The 17,062-nt window shown below is 57.4% G+C and overlaps 1 long non-coding RNA gene across 6 annotated transcripts; it reads left to right on the top strand.

Moving 5' to 3' along the window:
- The first annotated feature begins 9,870 nt into the window (after positions 1-9,870).
- Positions 9,871-16,465, top strand: LOC127685188 (uncharacterized). 6 transcript variants are annotated; one of them, XR_007977805.1, is made up of 4 exons: positions 9,871-9,981; positions 10,985-11,040; positions 11,429-13,135; positions 15,911-16,465. It is a non-coding gene; the product is annotated as an uncharacterized LOC127685188 (long non-coding RNA). The 6 variants fall into 6 exon arrangements; XR_007977804.1 differs by lacking the exon at positions 9,871-9,981 and adding an exon at positions 10,212-10,775; XR_007977801.1 differs by lacking the exon at positions 9,871-9,981 and having other exon boundaries at positions 10,212-11,040; positions 11,429-12,795; positions 12,967-13,135.
- Positions 16,466-17,062: the final 597 nt, after the last annotated feature.

The following is a 17,062-nucleotide window of genomic DNA, read 5'->3' as shown; positions in this document are numbered from 1 at the left end:
CCACCATGCTTAACCCCTGAAGCCTGTACTCAGGATTCATTTGCCTCTGGACACAGCCTAGCTCTCGGGACCCAGAGGAAGTGAGGGAACCTTCCAGCTGTAGTAAATAGGCGCCGGATTCTGAGCACCCAGCTCCCTCAAGGGACAGTGCCAAGCCACGAGGACCTGGCTGCTCTGTGATCTCAGTTCTCAGTCTGCTTCGGCCTCCAGGACAGGGTGTTGGTATTCTGTCTAAGCTCCACCCCACACCTACCTGGCAATAGCCAGGTATGCCCCGCCCCATAGACCTGGCCCACTATAAAAGGGGCTGCTTGCCCCTCCTGGCTCTCTCTCTCTCTCTCATCACTCTCCCATCTTGGCCCTCTCATCTCTCTACCCCCTCTCTCCATGTGGTCATGGCCGGCCTCCACCTCCCTCTCTCTCTCTCTGCCTCTCTAACTCCCATCCTCTGCCCTGAATAAACTCTATTCTATACCATGTCTGTGTGCCTGTGGTCCCTCAGGGGGAAGAGGTGCCTGGGCATGGGCCCGCCTGGGCACCCCGTCCCCCCACACCGCCGTGCCACACTCCCTAAACCCCCCTCTCTCTTTTTATTCCCCCTTCATTGGTGCTGAAACCCGGGAACAAACCCATCACAGAGACCTTCCCTGGATTACAGCCCAGTCTCTCTGTTCCTTCCTCCCCATATCTCCATGGGTTCCCCTAAAAAAAGCTAACTGTGACCCCAGGATCTCTATGGTGGCTCTGTTTCAGGGCAAGCACACACACACACACACACACACACACACCCCGTCTCTACAGGGTGAGGAAGGAGGCTCTCCTGGGTGGAGATGCTCTTATGTAGCCTGTAGCCCTGGGTCCAGGCACTGAGCGGGCTGGCCAGGGATTGGAAGCAGCTCATAGCTCCCTTCTTTCCACACGGCCAACCTGAAAGGCCCAGACAGCAGCCGCTCCCTTCTCCTTCTCTTGGACAGAACTGAGCAATGACAGCTGTCCTGCCCAGGGAGACCAGTCCCCGTTCCAGGGTGTCCCCCTCTGGGGCTCCACTCAAGGGATCATCCTGGAGCCGGCCTCCTGTGCTTGCCTGCCGGGAGCAGGGCCAGATGGAACAGCTTTAGCTGCTGGCCTCAGCTAGCATTGCAGGCCCCGTGACCTGTCCCCCTGGGACCCTTTGGCCTGGCCATCCGAGGTGACCCTTTCCCTTCCCCCCACAGAAGCTCAGACCTCTGACCCTTATTTAAAACAAACCAAACAGAATCTACAGAGAGGAAAATTCTCCACAAACGGCCTCAGATAGAATCACGTGTGTCCCCGTAACAAACACACGCACACATCAGCTTCAGACCCCCAAGGCTGCAGCCGCTTCCACATAAACAAGCTATTATGGGGTGTGGGGGAGGGCTTTTGTTATGAAACATCTAGGCTTCCCTCAACTTTATAGGGGGGGAACGTTTTTTTCTGGCACACGAGGGGACATGGAGGGTGCCAAGGCTTCTGTGTTCTATGCAGGTTGTATCTGGCAAAGGGGACCAAGAGGTGGCATCCTGGATGTCACCAGGCGCCCCATCCGTGGCAGGGAATCCTGGACAAGGGCTCTGCTGTCACTCAAAACACGTCGTCAGGGACCCCGATGCCCATGTCCCTGCCCTCTGCATACTTGGAAAGCATTGCCTCTGCCACAAGCCGAAGCGAGACGGCTCCCAAAGCGGACACCGAACCCTCGAGTAACTCTGGTCTCCACGGGCCGCCCCGGGAACTGTGGGGCGAGGCCCACCCGCGCGCCGCGCCGTACTGCGCATGCGTCACTCGGCTGAGCAGGAGGCCGCCCGCGCAGCCTCGCTCTCAACCGGTCGCCGTGGCAACGGGCTCACGGGCGGGGGGGGGGGGGGGGTTAGGGAGGGGGAGGGGCTGCGCCGCGGCGGCTGCTATTTCTGCCGCTTCCTGTTCCTTGCGGCCACGTCGCCATGGCAACGGAGTTACTCAGCTCGGCCGCCTCTCGGCTCGGCTGGCGCGCGTGACCCCGGCCGCTCGCGCCCCCTCGTCCCCCTCCCGCACCCTCCCCGGTGCCCGCGGCCGGCAGGGAGGCAGATTGATGGGCGACGCTTATTAAAACACAGTGGAAGCGTTTCCGTTTTTATGACGCTGACGAGGCAGCGTTATTTACTGTTATTGTTCGCCCTGGCCGCCCGGGAACTCACCTTCGGCCAGTCCCGGGACAGCGCGTGGCACCCCGGGGTCCCCCTATTCTCAGAGCCCCTTCTCCCCACGACAGCCGTGGAGAGGGGCTGCAAGGGCCCGCGGGGCTCATGCTTGAAGGAGAAACAGGCAACAAAAATAAATAAATAAAAGAGAAGCCGATGACTTCATTCTCGGGAAGGCCAATTTCCTGGGGACGCTGGTGGAAACAGCCCCCGAGCCGCTGACTGATCTCAAAACTAAGCCAGATGGAGACCAGAAAATCCTCGGCCCTTCCTGAACGTGTGACCCCAGGCTAGGCAGCCGGGCAGTAACAATTCGGCCACCCAGTAGGGTTTGGCTTCCCAGATCCCATAGCGTTCGTCCTGAACCTTCCCAGGTAGCCTCCCCTCCCCGAGAGGGTGAGCTACCGACTCAAGGTCACACAGCCCAGTCCCTGATTTTTCTGCTTGAGGCTTCTGCAGGGAGGAAACCAGCAGTACCGTTGAGCCAGAGAGACAGCAGTTCGACCCAGGGTTCTTTGAAGCCTGGCTCAGCTTCGAGGCGAATAAAGATTAACTCAGCACGTGTAAGCCTTGCTGTGCGGTCTCCTGCACATCCTGTATAGGGGTGCTCTTCACGGGAGGGGGGTGTCTACTGGGATCAGATAGCTCTGAAGGAGGCCCCCACCCCAGTCCCCTGCTAGGATGTTAATCTCACCAGGCTAATTAAAGTTTACAGTGCTGCCTGTATCCACCCCCAAACTCCCAGGTCCTTATTAGCCCAAATGCAAACAGTTATGACTCTGGTCCTGCACAGAGAGGCTAGAAAGGGGATTGAGGGGCTGGGCCTCGGGCACAGGAAGTGGACTTTTAATAAAAAAAATATTTGCACGTACAAATGGCTCGAATGAATGACCCAGGTTGTTTTTTCTTCTGTGCCGGGAGGAGCCTAAGGCCTCCAGCAAAGAGAGCCTGCTGCCTCCAGATCGCATCAGCCCTTGCCTTGGCTCAGAAACAAAAGTCGGGGTCCTCCTAGGTCTGCTACAGGCTTTTAGTTTGATTCCATTGCCCTTACAAGGTCAGAGCTTTGGGCCCCGGGCCTCCTGGTCATTTCTTGGTAATTAGCAAGGGCTCCTTCAGCCCACCAACACCTTCTCAGACACTCCAGTAGCACACATGGCCAGTTCCTCCACAGAAAGTGATTTTTAGTTCTGCTGGGAATCAACCTAAAGAAAAGGCTCCCAGAAATCCTTAGGAAGTGTCCTTGCTGACAGACCAGGGTTGGGCAAGCATCGGGGAAGGGTGTGTGTGTATTTCCTCACTACTGCAAATCAATGTGCACCCCATAAACTGTGCCCCCCAGCAAGCTGCACGCCGCAGGCTGTAAGGATGCCAGCTGTACCCCTGAGCAGCTTAGGGCCAGGACACCGGGATGCTTTCTTGACACACAAGCGAGCCAGGACCCCAAGGGACAGATTGGTTACTCAGAGGACACCTCGAGAGAGACCCCAGAGCTTGCCTGTCCTTATGACAGTTGTTTCTTCTGTGACATGTTCTTTGCCGCCAGAAGTTCAGAGGCTGAGGCAGGAGAAGCAGAGGAGCCAGGGACACCCAACACTTCCCTGTCGAGAACCTGTGTGCTGAAGGAAGATGGCACCTGCGGGAAGGTGGTCTGAGGCACGGCACAGGAAGTTTCTGGGCTAGCTTTAGGCTGTGGCCTGCAGCGTCGCTGTCATGAGCTGCATGGGTCCCCAAAGATATGTCTCCGTGTTAATCCCAGGAGGCTTTGTCTGTGGCCTCATTTGGTAAAAAGAGTCTTTGCAGACCTATTTAAGGTCCTGGAGCATCCTGAATTAACCAGGTGGGGCCTAAATGCCATTGAAAATGTCTTTATAGGGAACGAGATGGTGGCTGGAGAGATGGCTCAGCAGTTCAGGACACTGGCCGTTCATGCACAGCCCCAGGATGTGATTCCCAGCCTCTCCTTGGAGATCCACAACCGTCGGTTAAGTCCAGTTGCAGGGCATCTGATACCCTCTTCTGACCTCTCTGGGCACCCAGCACACTCATACAAGGAAAACACTCACCCGTAAAATAAAATAGGAACATTTAAATAAATGTAAGATGAGAGGGCCAGGGAGATGACTCAGCAGGGGAGGTGGCCACCAAGACTGGCAAGCCGTGTTTCACCTGGGATACACATGGCCGAAAGGGAGAGGCGACACGCACAGACTGTCCTCTGACAGTACATATGTACACAAGCACTGTGACATGCACATGCGTGTTTGAACACACACAAATAATGGGGGAACAAGAGCAAATTCAGGCTCAGGCAGAGCGATGGGTGACACAGAGCCACAAGCCACTAAGCACCGAGGCCTCACGGACCAGAGGCGGCAAGGAAAGCCTCTCTCCTAAGCCTGGAGAGGGAGCACAGCTCCTGACACCTCCTGCCTGTGTCCAGCTTCCAGAGCTGGGAGGGAATGTGTGCTGCTAGATCCACCAGAGATAATTCCAGAGATGATGGTGGGATGTGAGGATGGGCTGATGGCTGTGTGGTGGTGGTGGTGGTGGTGATGGTGGTGGTGGTGGTGGTGGTGGTGGTGATAGTGGTGGTGGTGGTGATGGTGGTGGTGGTGGTGGTGGTGGTGGTGGTGGTGGTGATAGTGGTGGTGGTGGTGCTGATCATGATGGTTGTGATGCTGATGGTGGTGGCGTGGGCGCTGGCGTGCTGGTGGTGATGGGTGTTGTGACAGTGATATTGATGATGGTGTTTGCGATGGTGATGGTAGTGCTCGCATGGCTGTATTAGTTTCTAGAGCTAGTGCTGGAGACCATGATCAAGTGGAGGCTCCAGCAGGATAGTCCCAGGCCTCATTCCTTGTTCTAACACTCGATGGTTCCTTGTATCCTCACCACCTCCTCCTTTGAGGGATTTCCAACCCAGTGTCCAATATGTATATATGAGGATGGTGGTCTTGGTTGGGACCTACCATGGTGACTCAACTTCATCACCTCTGAAAAGACTTATTTCCAGATAAGGCCTCCTGAAGTGCCCGCGTCAGGACCGGACCCTCTCTAGGGCGTATCCCTCTTGCCAGTTCAGTGAAAATGGGAGCCTCGAGGCCCTGGGGATGAGAGCCACAGGGAGTCGCAGATGGTCTTGGCTGTGGACCCAAAGTTCCCACAAATGCTATGTGGGGTGCAGTGGCCAATGCCTACAGCTCTGGAGGTCAGCAAGGCTGCACTGGAGGATGAGGGTGGGGGCGAACCTTCTTCTCAAAGCTCAGGCAGCCTCGGCTCTCCAGGCCTGTTGTCTGGGCTGCAGGGAGGGCAGAACTTGGAGCTGGTCAGACCAGGTGGCAGGAGCCAGGGTGAGGAGAGGAAGGGGGGGGGATGTGGCCACCTTTCTGCCCCTCCCTCCTCCCTGCCTACTCTGATTGGTCATGGTCACACGTGGTCCCCTGCTGTTTTTCTACACAGCAGTGCTTGTCCTTGGCACCTCTGAGCTGCCAGCAGCTACCCTGAGGGTAGAACCTGGTGGTCTGCAAAGCTCTGAGTCTGCTGGAGCCCAGCCTGGTCCTCCAGGGGTGCAAAGGGGAAACGGACCATTTCGTTGACCGCACATCCCTCCTACGTTTCCATCTGGACTTGGTGGAGACAAGGTCAAGGCAGCTTGGCTTTAGAACGGGTTCCACCGGGCTCCATCACCACGTCTGTGTGCCTGGTAACCATAGCATCAGAAGTCCCTGGTCTTTGCTCTTTGGCAGAAGACAGGCCAGGTTAGGCAGCAGTTGTTTTTTCCTTATCAAATACAATTGCATTAGGTCCCACTGCCACCGCCACCGCCACCGCCTTCCTCCAGCTTCCGGGAGCGCACGAACAGTGGTGATAGCGTTTACTCTTTCCTGTGTCCCATCCATATTTATGAGCACAGACTCTTGCCAGAAACTCCTCTGCTCGTCAGGAGGCAAAGTTGTGGCGTCTTCAAGGCTCAGGCTATGGAAGAATAGACTGGCGATCTGGTGATGCAGACCAGCTAAGGCCCAGGGGGGCACATGGATGGGAACAGCCAGAGTGGGCATCGTTGAGGGCCTGCCCAGAGAGCTGAGGACTGGAAATGTGGAAATTAGTGGGGGACTATGTTGCAGGATATATGATTACACTGTGAGCCCCAAAACTGTGATATTTACTGGAAAAAGAAAGGAAGGAGAGAGAGAGAGAGAGAGAGAGAGAGAGAGAGAGAGAGAGAGAGCGCTAGTTATAGCTTAGCCCTTAGGACACACCTTTAATTCCAAACAATGAAAGTAAGGTTAGTTTATAGAAGGAAGCAGCCATGTTTGAAAGTGATGTCTAATTGAGTAGCAGACAAAATGATGAATCAGAGGAAGATGTGACAGAACAGAATCTGCACACCTCTCACGAGAACGGCTACTTAGGAGAGAGCAGCGCAGAGAGAGAGGAAGAAGGAGGCAGTTTTACCAAGAGAGATTATAGAGACAGGGTGAAGGGAGAAGAAGCAGACACAGGTGGAGACAGAACAAGCCAGAATGTAAGAGGGTGCCAGAAGATTAGAACATATTGCCATAGTATGAGGCCTAGCAGAGCAATTCAGTCAGAGGCCAAAAGAGGAGCCAGATTGAATCAGTCAGCTGGGGAGGCGTTTGAGCCAGCTGAGGTGAACCAGCCAGAGTTCAGAAAGAACGAGAAAGGGTGAGCTTATTCAGCAGCAAGTCTCAGAGGCTGAAAACATTCTAGGCCTGGATCGGATTGCACGGAGGCTGGAAGCTTCCAGGATGCTACCTGGGTTAGCAGACTGGGGCAGTAAGGCTCCAGACCAACTACACCAGGTGAATGAAGTTACTTTTACAGGACTAAGCTTGGCAAAGTGAGAAAAAAAGGGAGTTCTGGGGAGGGTGGGGAAGAAAAGACCAGGACAGAGACAGTGAGTGCAAAGGCCTTGACATGGGTTGGGTACCGGGTGATGTGCGCGTGCGTGTACATGTGTATACCACCACATGCATGTGCGCGGAGGCCAGTTGATATCCTGTGTCTTTTCCTGTTGCTCTGAGGTTTGTTTTCTGAGACAGGGTCCTCCAAAGAGTCTGCAGCTCATCAATTAGGCTCGTCTGTGTGTCTGGCCGGCAAGCTCCGCTCCTGCTGTATGTCTATCTCCATACCCTACCCCCAGTGCTACGATTACAAGTGTGCGTCTCCGTGCTCTGCCCTTTTGTGGGTGCTGGAGACCCAAGTTCAGGTCCTCATGCTTGCCTGGCAAGCACCAAGTCACTGAGCCAGCACCCCAGTTGCCTGACACCCCGTTCTGAGAGCCCCTTGATTATCCAGGGATCTGAGGACTCAGCTGCAGAGTGGGGCACACCTTTTGTTGTGTGTTTTGGGTTGGGCGCTCAGGACTGGTTTGCCTGGAAGCCCCCTCTGGCTTCTGACTGGAGACCTGAATGAAGAACAGGGGTTCACATTGAAACTGACGGTGCCTGGGCCCGGGACAGTGATGGGGCACCTGTGGAGGAGACCTGAGGGCAGCCCTGGGGGTCCAAGGACACCATGCTAGCTGTGATCCCCAGACCTGACTGGGGTGTGATGAGGAAAAGGCAGAACAAACGGGGCCCCACTGTGGGATGGCCCCGGGGCCACACACGGGTACAGAGGCCTGCCAAAGGCAGTAGGGGCAGATCCCAGACTACCTGGGCTTGCCACGGAGACTAACAGAACAGCCTTCACTCTCTGGACTCTGTGTGGAAAGGACCAGCTAAGCACACTCTGACACCAGGGGCCCTAACTGTCCCCAACCCCAGTCACTCACTCATTCAGTTCTTCAGCTAGCTCTCTCAGGGAGACAGGCATCCTACCAGGCAAGGGACACAGCGCTGAGCAGGACAGAGTCCCTTCTGACCTCCCAGGAGCCAGCCAGGAAGAGAAAGGGCTGGGGGAGGAAGAGGGAGGAGGCTGGGCCTTTGGCAACCGCTTTGAGTTCTGGGGCTTTCCATCAGCCTGCCCTGCCTATCCCAGGAATCTGTGGTGTTTCTTCCCTCTCCGTGACCCCACATGTGGATACTGTCAGCTCAGCTCGGGTCTGTGTGCTTGGGTGACCTCTGACAGAGGCTCCCTGAGTTTAGCAGTCCTAGTGTGAGGACTGCAGGATTTCCTGTATGGAGAGGAGTCAGGTCCTCAGCAGAGCAGGGTCGGGGTGGCCAGGCTACCCTTAGGACTTTGGACTTCTACAGCACGATGGCCCACACTAGATCTCTGAGGATAGGGAGCTTGCTTAAGACTTAGAAATGGAGCTGTAGAAAGGGCCACTAGAGTGTCCCCAGCCCTGGACCTCATTCTAGGTTGTTGTCTCCAGGGTATTGTAATTGAGGACCCTCCTTTCACAGCCTCCTGGAGGCTAGAGTCAGCCTCCTTACTGTCATGATGACAATACAGGGGGCTGACAGAATATAGTGCAGCTGTGAGTGAGTGTGTGTGTGTGTGTGTGTGTGAGAGAGAGAGAGAGAGAGAGAGAAAGTGTGTGTAAGTGTAGTGTGTGTGTGTGTGGTGTATGTGTGGTGTGAGGGTATGTGGTGTGTGTGTGTGTGACTAAATATAGTACAGCTGTGAGTGTGTGTGTGTGTGTAAGAGAGAGAGAGAGTGTGTGTGTAAGTGTGGTGGTGTGTGTGTGTGTGTGTGTGTGTAATGTGTGGTGTATGTTCGTGTGGTATGAGATCCTATAGCTTGGGGCCCTTCCAGGTGGGCTGGGGGAGGACAGCCATGGTGTCTCTTGGACATGCAGAGTCATGCATGTCCCTGCTCTGTCATGCAGAGTGATGTGTGTCGTTCTGTAGCACTAACACTGGCTATGGCATGGACAGACAGGTATGTGAGCTGTGGAGAGCTCAGCACGGCAGGCATGTGCTCTAGGTGACCACACAGAGGAGTTCAGGTGCTGGCTGTGTGGGGAAGGCCCTGAGGAGACAGGCATCTGAGGGTTGTTGGCTACCCTGATCAGGAGGCTCTGTTTCAGAGACGGCTTGGAGACCCACAGGGACCAGGCTGGACCGTCCTAACCCTGGAAATGTCCAGGGGCCCTCCCTAAAGTTGAAAGCCCAGGCTCTAAGGGCTGTCATCCCTGCTGCCTTGTCCTGTGCTCCCCAGAGGCTGCCAAAGGCAAAGGGAGGGAGGAGGCAGGAGCCAGCGGGGGGTGGGGCACTGGGGCACAGGACGGACTGGACTGAAGAGAAGGCCTGTGCTCACTGATAGCTTCGAGAGAATAGGGAAGGAGAGGGGAGGAGAGGGAAGGCTGTGGAGAGGGCGGAATCCTGGGGAGGAAAGCCAAGACAAAAGGAGGGAGAGAAGCTGGGAAGCAGCGTGGTAGGCAGCTCTGGCAAGGAGCCTTCCAGGGACAAAGGCCAAGCCAGGACAGAAGAGGGGACAAGGTCCAGCGGCCCGGACAGAGACAGCTGGCCCCTGCAGCTGAGACCAGCCCTGCCTCTGAGGCTCCGCCAAGGGAGGAGCACCCCAACTCAAGAAGCAGAAAGCCTCTCTGCCACTGCCCTTGGGGCTGTCACAACAGATAAAACCTCATCCAGGCTTCACCGGCCCTGCACACTGATGCTGTGCTGAGCTAAAAATACCGGCTTGGGGTGGGAAGGAGGGGGCGGGGAGGGGGAGGGGGAGGGGGCACTTCGCCCGCTCAGGCAGCCTCTTGATTTCCAGAGCATCCTAAGGATCCAGATGTGCAGCCTCGGAGACGACCGCCCTGGGAACTGCAAATCATGGGCCGCCAGCCCCTCCCCGGGACAGGGTGAGGCAGAGAGGGAAGAGCAGAAGAGGACCGAGCAGAGGAGAAATCTCAGAGAGAGCTGGAGCCAGATGAAGGGCAGGGCCCAAAGCTTGGAGGAGAGGGCGGGGAGGGGAGGGGCAGAAGGGAGGGAGGCAGAGAGGGAGAGAGGGAGAGGGAGAGGGAGAGGGAGAAAGAGAGGGGGGTGAGGGTGGGGGTGGGACTGAAAGAAAGATAGACATGAGGAGGGAATTTCTGGGACACAAATATTTTGAGGATCATTCATCAGGTGCTCCCCAGATGCTGGAGAACCAGCAAGGCAGGGGTCCCAGGATGGCTCTCTTGCCAGGCACACCAAGGGCATCACCCACACTCACCTAAGGGTGACCTTGGGTTCCACAGAGCTATATCAAGAGTCCCTGCCTAGTCCTTGACGTGTGGCAGAGAGCCAAATTGTCCTGAATAGATTCAAGTCATGGGATGATCCCCTCTGAGCCTCTTCCTGGGCCTGCAGTGGCCCCGGACAAAGGAGGGGCTCACGGCAAGGGCCCTGTCCCTTGTGGTCTCATCAGGATGATGGACAGGGCCAGGGATGCTTCACAAACGAGATAGTTTGGATGTAAAATCTAAATGGTGAGCAGGACCCAGAAGCGTGATTTCTCAGAGGGGAACCAGGGCTGAGTTACAGCTCAGTCTCCATCAAGCAGGATCCCAGGCCTGCAGCCACTGACCCAGGCTGGGCAGGTGTCTGGGGAAAGGTGTCTTATCAGCCGGGCTGGGCAAGAGGTAGCAAGGAGCACTGAAGCAGCAGCACCCAGGTATGTGGAAGAACCCCTCCCATTGGCTTGGGAGTGGCTTGTGACCTCCTCTGCCTCCCAGAAGAGGCAGATGGGTCCAGACACACCTCCAGTGCTGTGTCTCCAGAGTGACAGGCAGCCAGGCCTTCCAGAGCATATGACCCTGGCCAAACTACATAACCTCTCCACAAGCAATCTAGTATTTCCTTCACCCAGAGTTTCCATTGCAGGTCCTCAGTGGTTGCCTGGAACCTTCTATGGCCTGCAGGAAGAGGGGGCATTGTGGGTGAGTGGGCAGGCAGGTGAGATTGGAACACTGTCACACTATCTGGGTGTCCCCTTGCTGGGGTACGCTCAGCTGCCTTTTGGAGCTGCTCCACACACCCTGGTACTGTCTGGCTTCCACCTTCTTGAGGTATCATCTATGGCAGAGAAACCTCTTTTCAAATCCTGTGGGCAAGGCTGTCAGGGTCTTGGCCACTGACTTCACAATGTAGGCCCCAGCTTCCCCATCAGAATGAAAGGTCACTCACTGGCGAGCTCTGTCTACACCTCACCCTCCCTGTCCCTGGCTACCTTGATTTGTGCCCACTTAGACCCCAGAGGGGTACTGGGGGATCATTGGACCCACTGGGTTCCTCCACAGTCCTGCTTTTTTTCTGTTTCCTTCCCAGACACACCACTGCTGAAGTTACCTCACACGCGGAGCAGAGTGGGTGGCCCCAGCAGGAGTGGGGCGGGGCCAGGGCCCCTGGAGGGACTGAGGACAGAGCCAGCATCCTATTGTCCCATGTAACCTCCAAGGCCCCAGCTTCTCCTGACACGTCTTACTGGCACAATTGTGTGTTTCTGTGGGACACTTGGTGTGTTTATGTTATGTGTAAATATGTATGTGAGTGTATGTGTATGCATGGGGTATATGTGAATGTGTGCGTGCTGAGTATATGTGTATTATGTGATGTATATGCTGTGAATATTGGGTGTATGTGGTGGTGTATGTGTGGGTGTAGGTATATGAATGTATGTGGTATATGTGTGTATGTATGTGTGTGGGTATATGTATGTATGTGTATGTGTGTGTTTGTGACTGGACGTGGGAGTAGATGTGTGTGTGTGTATGTGTGTGTGTGTATGTGAATGGATTTGTGTATATATACATGGGAGTAGATGTGTGTGGGCATGTGTATGGATGGGGTTGGGGCTGGATATCTCTGCACATGTATAATAGTTTCTGAGAGCACAAGAGCAGAGCTCTCCCTACTGCCCCTCAGGACAGGTCCAGAGCCAGGCCTGTGGTGTTCAGTGAGGTGCTGTGGCTGCCAGGGCCATGTGGATGTTTGTTTGATTTCCCCTGACTTCCAAACTAGTGGAAATTACACACCAAGCATCGATTTAATTAAGTTTTCCGGTGTGTGGCATAATTAGTAAGACACACCACGGAACAGGGTGGGCGGGCCCACCGCCCACCCTCCCCTGTCTGTCAGGAGGCTAGGCCTTCGGGCTACAAAACACAGCAGCTGGAGGGTTAGGACACAGAACCTCCATGGCTGTGTGGCCTTCCTGTCTATTCGAGGAGAGCTGCAGGTGGCCTGGCCTCCCTCACAGATGGCCCTAGACTGAAAAATGAAGTCCCATGAATCCAGGGAGCCCCTTCCCTTCCTTCCTAGAGCTGGGACTGAGCACTGGAAGGGTCTGGCTTTCTACCCCACCACTGTGGAGCCTTAGGCCATTTGACCAAGGGGCTGTTTAGCCACCAGCCACCCTCAGGTCACAGACTGGTGGCTGCACGCACACACAGACATGAGGCCCTGAGAGGAGAGAGGCCAGCACCTCCGTGTGCCCGATAGCCTGAGACCCACCCTGCCCCCCAGCAGTGGGTGCCCCATCCTCTGAGAGAGGCTAGCACCACAGGCCCACGAGGAGACATCTCCTCATCTCCTCTCCTGGGGCCCACTCCAACTCACGCCAGACCTGGAGGTGGGAGCACAACTGGAAAACAGCCTTCCCATGGGGACGCCGAGTCCAGTGTGAGCGGAGACAGGTCTGATCTGAAGTGCTCCCGCCTCAGCTCCACACTCTGCATCTCTCCCTCTTCCGCACTTTCTGTGTGTCCTCTGCAGTCGTCAGGGCCAGGCCCGGGGCTGTCCATCCTCCTCTCCCTGGACTCCAGTCCCCCAAGGCGTGCTCTTCCCTGAGCTCCCTCTTCCTCCAGGCCTGCCATCAAAAGCTGCCCACCTGAGGCCCTAGCCAGAGCCCCACATGGAAAATGCCACCCGCTCCTGCCCTTGCCACCCTCCTTGGACCCGAGTTGGAACCGGCCACCCCGCCAGCTGACTCAGAGCTCCAAGAGAAGACCCAGAGTGTGCTCTCTGTGTGTCCCCGTAAGAGTAAACATGTATTAAGCCCCTACTGTGTGCACAGGCTGGCCTGGGTATTTTAAGGGTGTTATAGAGGCTACAGCCATTACCTGTTCTCCATTTTCCATACAAGAGAGCTGAGGCTCAGCAGACTCTGATGCTTTGGCAAAGTGCAAGGATTTAATGCAAAGCTGGAGTCGGAGCTCTGTACCCACAGCCACAGCCACAGCCACAGCCACAGCCACAGCCACAGCCACAGCACGCAAGCCTGGTCACAGTGACAGTCTTCCAGCCACCCTCTACCCATTCCTGCGTCCGCTCTGCCCGCCTCCTGACTTCTCCAACCCTCCCTCCATCTTCCCACCCATTCCTTGGCCTAGCCCTTCTGTCTACAGTTCCACCCACCAAGTTCTACCTTCCTCCCCACCACTGCCCACCCCTCCTCCCCACCACTCCCACCCTTCCTCCCCACCACTCCCACCCCTCCCTCCCCACCACTCCCACCCCTCCTTCCCACCACTCCCACCCCTCCTCCCCATCACTGCCACCCCTCCTCCCCACCACTCCCACCCTTCCTCCCCACCACTCCCACCCCTCCTCCCCATCACTCCCACCCTTCCTCCCCACCACTCCCACCCCTCCTCCTCCCACCACTCCCACCCCTCCTCCCCACCCACTCCCACCCCTCCTCCCCACCACTCCCACCCCCCTCCTCCCCACCACTCCCACCCCTCCTTCCCACCACTCCCACCCCTCCTCCCCACCACTCCCACCCTTCCTCCCCACCACTCCCACCCATCCTCCCCACCACTCCCACCCCTCCTCCCCCATCACTCCCACCCTTCCTCCCCACCACTCCCACCCCTCCTCCCCACCACTCCCACCCCTCCTCCCCACCACTCCCACCCTTCCTCCCCCAACCACTCACTCCCACCCCTCCTCCCCACCACTCCCACCCCTCCTCCCCCACCACTCCCACCCCTCCTCCCCACCACTCCCACCCCTCCTTCCCACCACTCCCACCCCTCCTCCCCCATCACTGCCCACCCCTCCTCCCCACCACTCCCACCCTTCCTCCCCACCACTCCCACCCCTCCTCCCCATCACTGCCACCCCTCCTCCCCACCACTCCCACCCTTCCTCCCCACCACTCCCACCCCTCCTTCCCACCACTCCCACCCCTCCTCCCCATCACTGCCACCCCTCCTCCCCACCACTCCCACCCTTCCTCCCCACCACTCCCACCCCTCCTCCCCCACCACTCCCATCCCTCCTTCCCACCACTCCCACCCCCTCCTCCCCATCACTGCCAACCCCTCCTCCCCACCACTCCCACCCTTCCTCCCCACCACTCCCACCCCTCCTCCCCACCACTCCCACCCTTCCTCCCCACCACTCCCACCCCTCCTCCCCATCACTGCCACCTCTCCTTCCCACCACTGCCACCCCTCCTCCCCACCACTCCCACCACTCCTCCTCACCACTCCCACCACTCCTCCCCACCATTCCCACCACTCCTCCCTCACCACTCCCACCACTCCTCCCCACCACTCCCACCCCTCTTCCTCACCACTACTCCCACCACTCCTCCTCACCACTCCCACCCCTCCTCCTCATCACTGCCACCCCTCCTCCTCACCACTCCCACCACTCTTCCTCACCACTCCCACTACTCCTCCTCACCACTCCTCCTCACCACTCCCACCCCTCCTCCTCACCACTCCCACCACTCCTCCTCACCACTCCCACCACTCCTCCTCACCACTCCCACCACTCCTCCCCACCACTCCCACCACTCCTCCTCACCATTCCCACCACTCCTCCCCACCACTCCCACCACTCCTCCTCACCACTCCCACTCCTCCTCCTCACCACTCCTCCTCACCACTCCCACCCCCTCCTCCTCACCACTCCCACCACTCCTCCTCACCACTCCCACCACTCCTCCCCACCACTCCCACCACTCCTCCTCACCACTCCCACCCACTCCTCCCCACCACTCCCACCACTCCTCCTCACCATTCCCACCACTCCTCCCCACCACTCCCACCACTCCTCCTCACCACTCCCACTACTCCTCCTCACCACTCCTCCTCACCACTCCCACCCCTCCTCCTCACCACTCCCACCACTCCTCCTCACCACTCCCACCACTCCCTCCCCACCCACTCCCACCACTCCTCCTCACCACTCCCACCACTCCTCCTCACCACTCCCACCACTCCTCCTCACCACTCCCACCACTCCTCCCCACCACTCCCACCACTCCTCCTCACCACTCCCCACTACTCCTCCTCACCACTCCCTCCTCACCACTCCCACCCCTCCTCCTCACCACTCCCACCACTCCTCCCCCTCCTCTATCTTTCCCACTCTCCTCTCCTCTCTCCTCCATTTATCCTTCTCTCCTTCAACCAACCGCCTCCCCTCCCCCTCCCATCCATCTCCACTCTGTCCTCCTGCCCCTCCCCCAGGAGTCTGTGCTGGCAGCCAGCCGGGTTTCTATCGAGCAATTCCCTCAGCCGGGCGGCCTCTTCCCTGTTTTTGGCTTGGGGACCACACCTGGGAGGCCTGTCCTGACCTCGATTCACCCTTGGGGTGCCGTGCCACACTGCCCCTTCCCGGGCACTGGTGTGGCTGTTGACAGGCATCTTGCGAACACTGCAGGGAAGAACCAGGGGCCGCAGAGTGGCCCGAGCCATAGGAGGTGCAACTAATTTTAACGACAGCCTCAGGAAAAAGGCGACTCTGTACCTTTCTTCTCTCTTTGGGGAAAAAAATGTGTCACGTGTGTTGTAGGCATGACTGAAAGCCTTGGGAACCTCGAAGCCACGACTTCAGTGTCACCGCCACATACATCTGCCTGCAGCTGCAAGGTTGGATGTGCCCCCGTGCAGGAGTCTTGTAGCCGGGGACCTGGGGTGAATCTAGAAGCCCAAAGCCTGTGAGCCCTCACCTGTCTGCTGGTGAGCACTAGTGCCCTGTGAACTTTGACCCCTCGATCTGCAGAGAGAGGAGAAAGCGAGGAGCTGTTTGGCCCACGCTGACCCCAGCACTAGTGGGTCAGTCGACGACCTCGGCTGTGCGGGGTGGGGGCTCCCAGGCAAGGAGCCAGCGATGGGGAAATGGACTCCGCTTCCTCTCCAGGGCTGGGCTGGCCCCAATTCCGGTGACTGGCTGGAAAACACATGAGGATATGCGGCCATCACTCTGTACAGACACATCACAGAGTTGCAGTCCTCGGGGGACTAGAAAGCCCTTGACACTTGTCTCTGTCCCCCAAGCCCTTTTCCTTTCCAAGGCAGAATATGGCCTGCTGAAATTCTGTACACTAATAAAATTGTAACTAATTTACATAGGAGATGGGGAATGAGTGGCAGTGGTTGCCATGGAGACCATCTCCCAGGCACTGCTGTCTCCGCCTCTCCTGAGCAGCTCAGACATCAAGAGATCCTGCCTGGGCTGTGTGTGCAGCTGGGGCCTGGCCTCCTGCCTTGCGGCACCCTGCTCTGTCAGCACTGAGCTATCTCTGGGGGAACAGCATCGGGGCCCACCAGCTTGCTCCCACAGGGGACCTTAATGTCCCCTCCACACCAGGTGGCGGCCCTTTCCCTCTGGCACAGTCAGTGATGATTACACACGGAGACAATTTCCAGGAGCAAGGGACAGTAACTGAGCCCACCCCCAAGCTGGTACTTCCGGGAGAAGCCCCACCCTGAGTCCCGGGGTTCTGAGGCAGAGTGGTCTGTCCAGCAGCTGCCTAGAGCCCTTCACTTGGGCTGTCTCATGACGACCCCAAGGCAGCCCCATAGAGGAGCAAGGTCAGTGCCCACTGTGCCCACAGTGGAAAGGTCCTAGGTCTTGTTAAGAGGAGGCCTTGGCCAGAGCCAAGTCTCCTGCCTCTCACGCTGAATTGCCTCTGAGATCAGAAGAAACCATTTCAGCAAGGCA

This window comes from Apodemus sylvaticus, chromosome 5 (genome assembly GCF_947179515.1).
Source record: "Apodemus sylvaticus chromosome 5, mApoSyl1.1, whole genome shotgun sequence".
NCBI classification, from domain to species: domain Eukaryota; kingdom Metazoa; phylum Chordata; class Mammalia; order Rodentia; family Muridae; genus Apodemus; species Apodemus sylvaticus.
The sequence above is the reverse complement of the archived record's forward strand: the minus strand, read 5'-3'. Positions and strand labels throughout refer to the sequence as shown.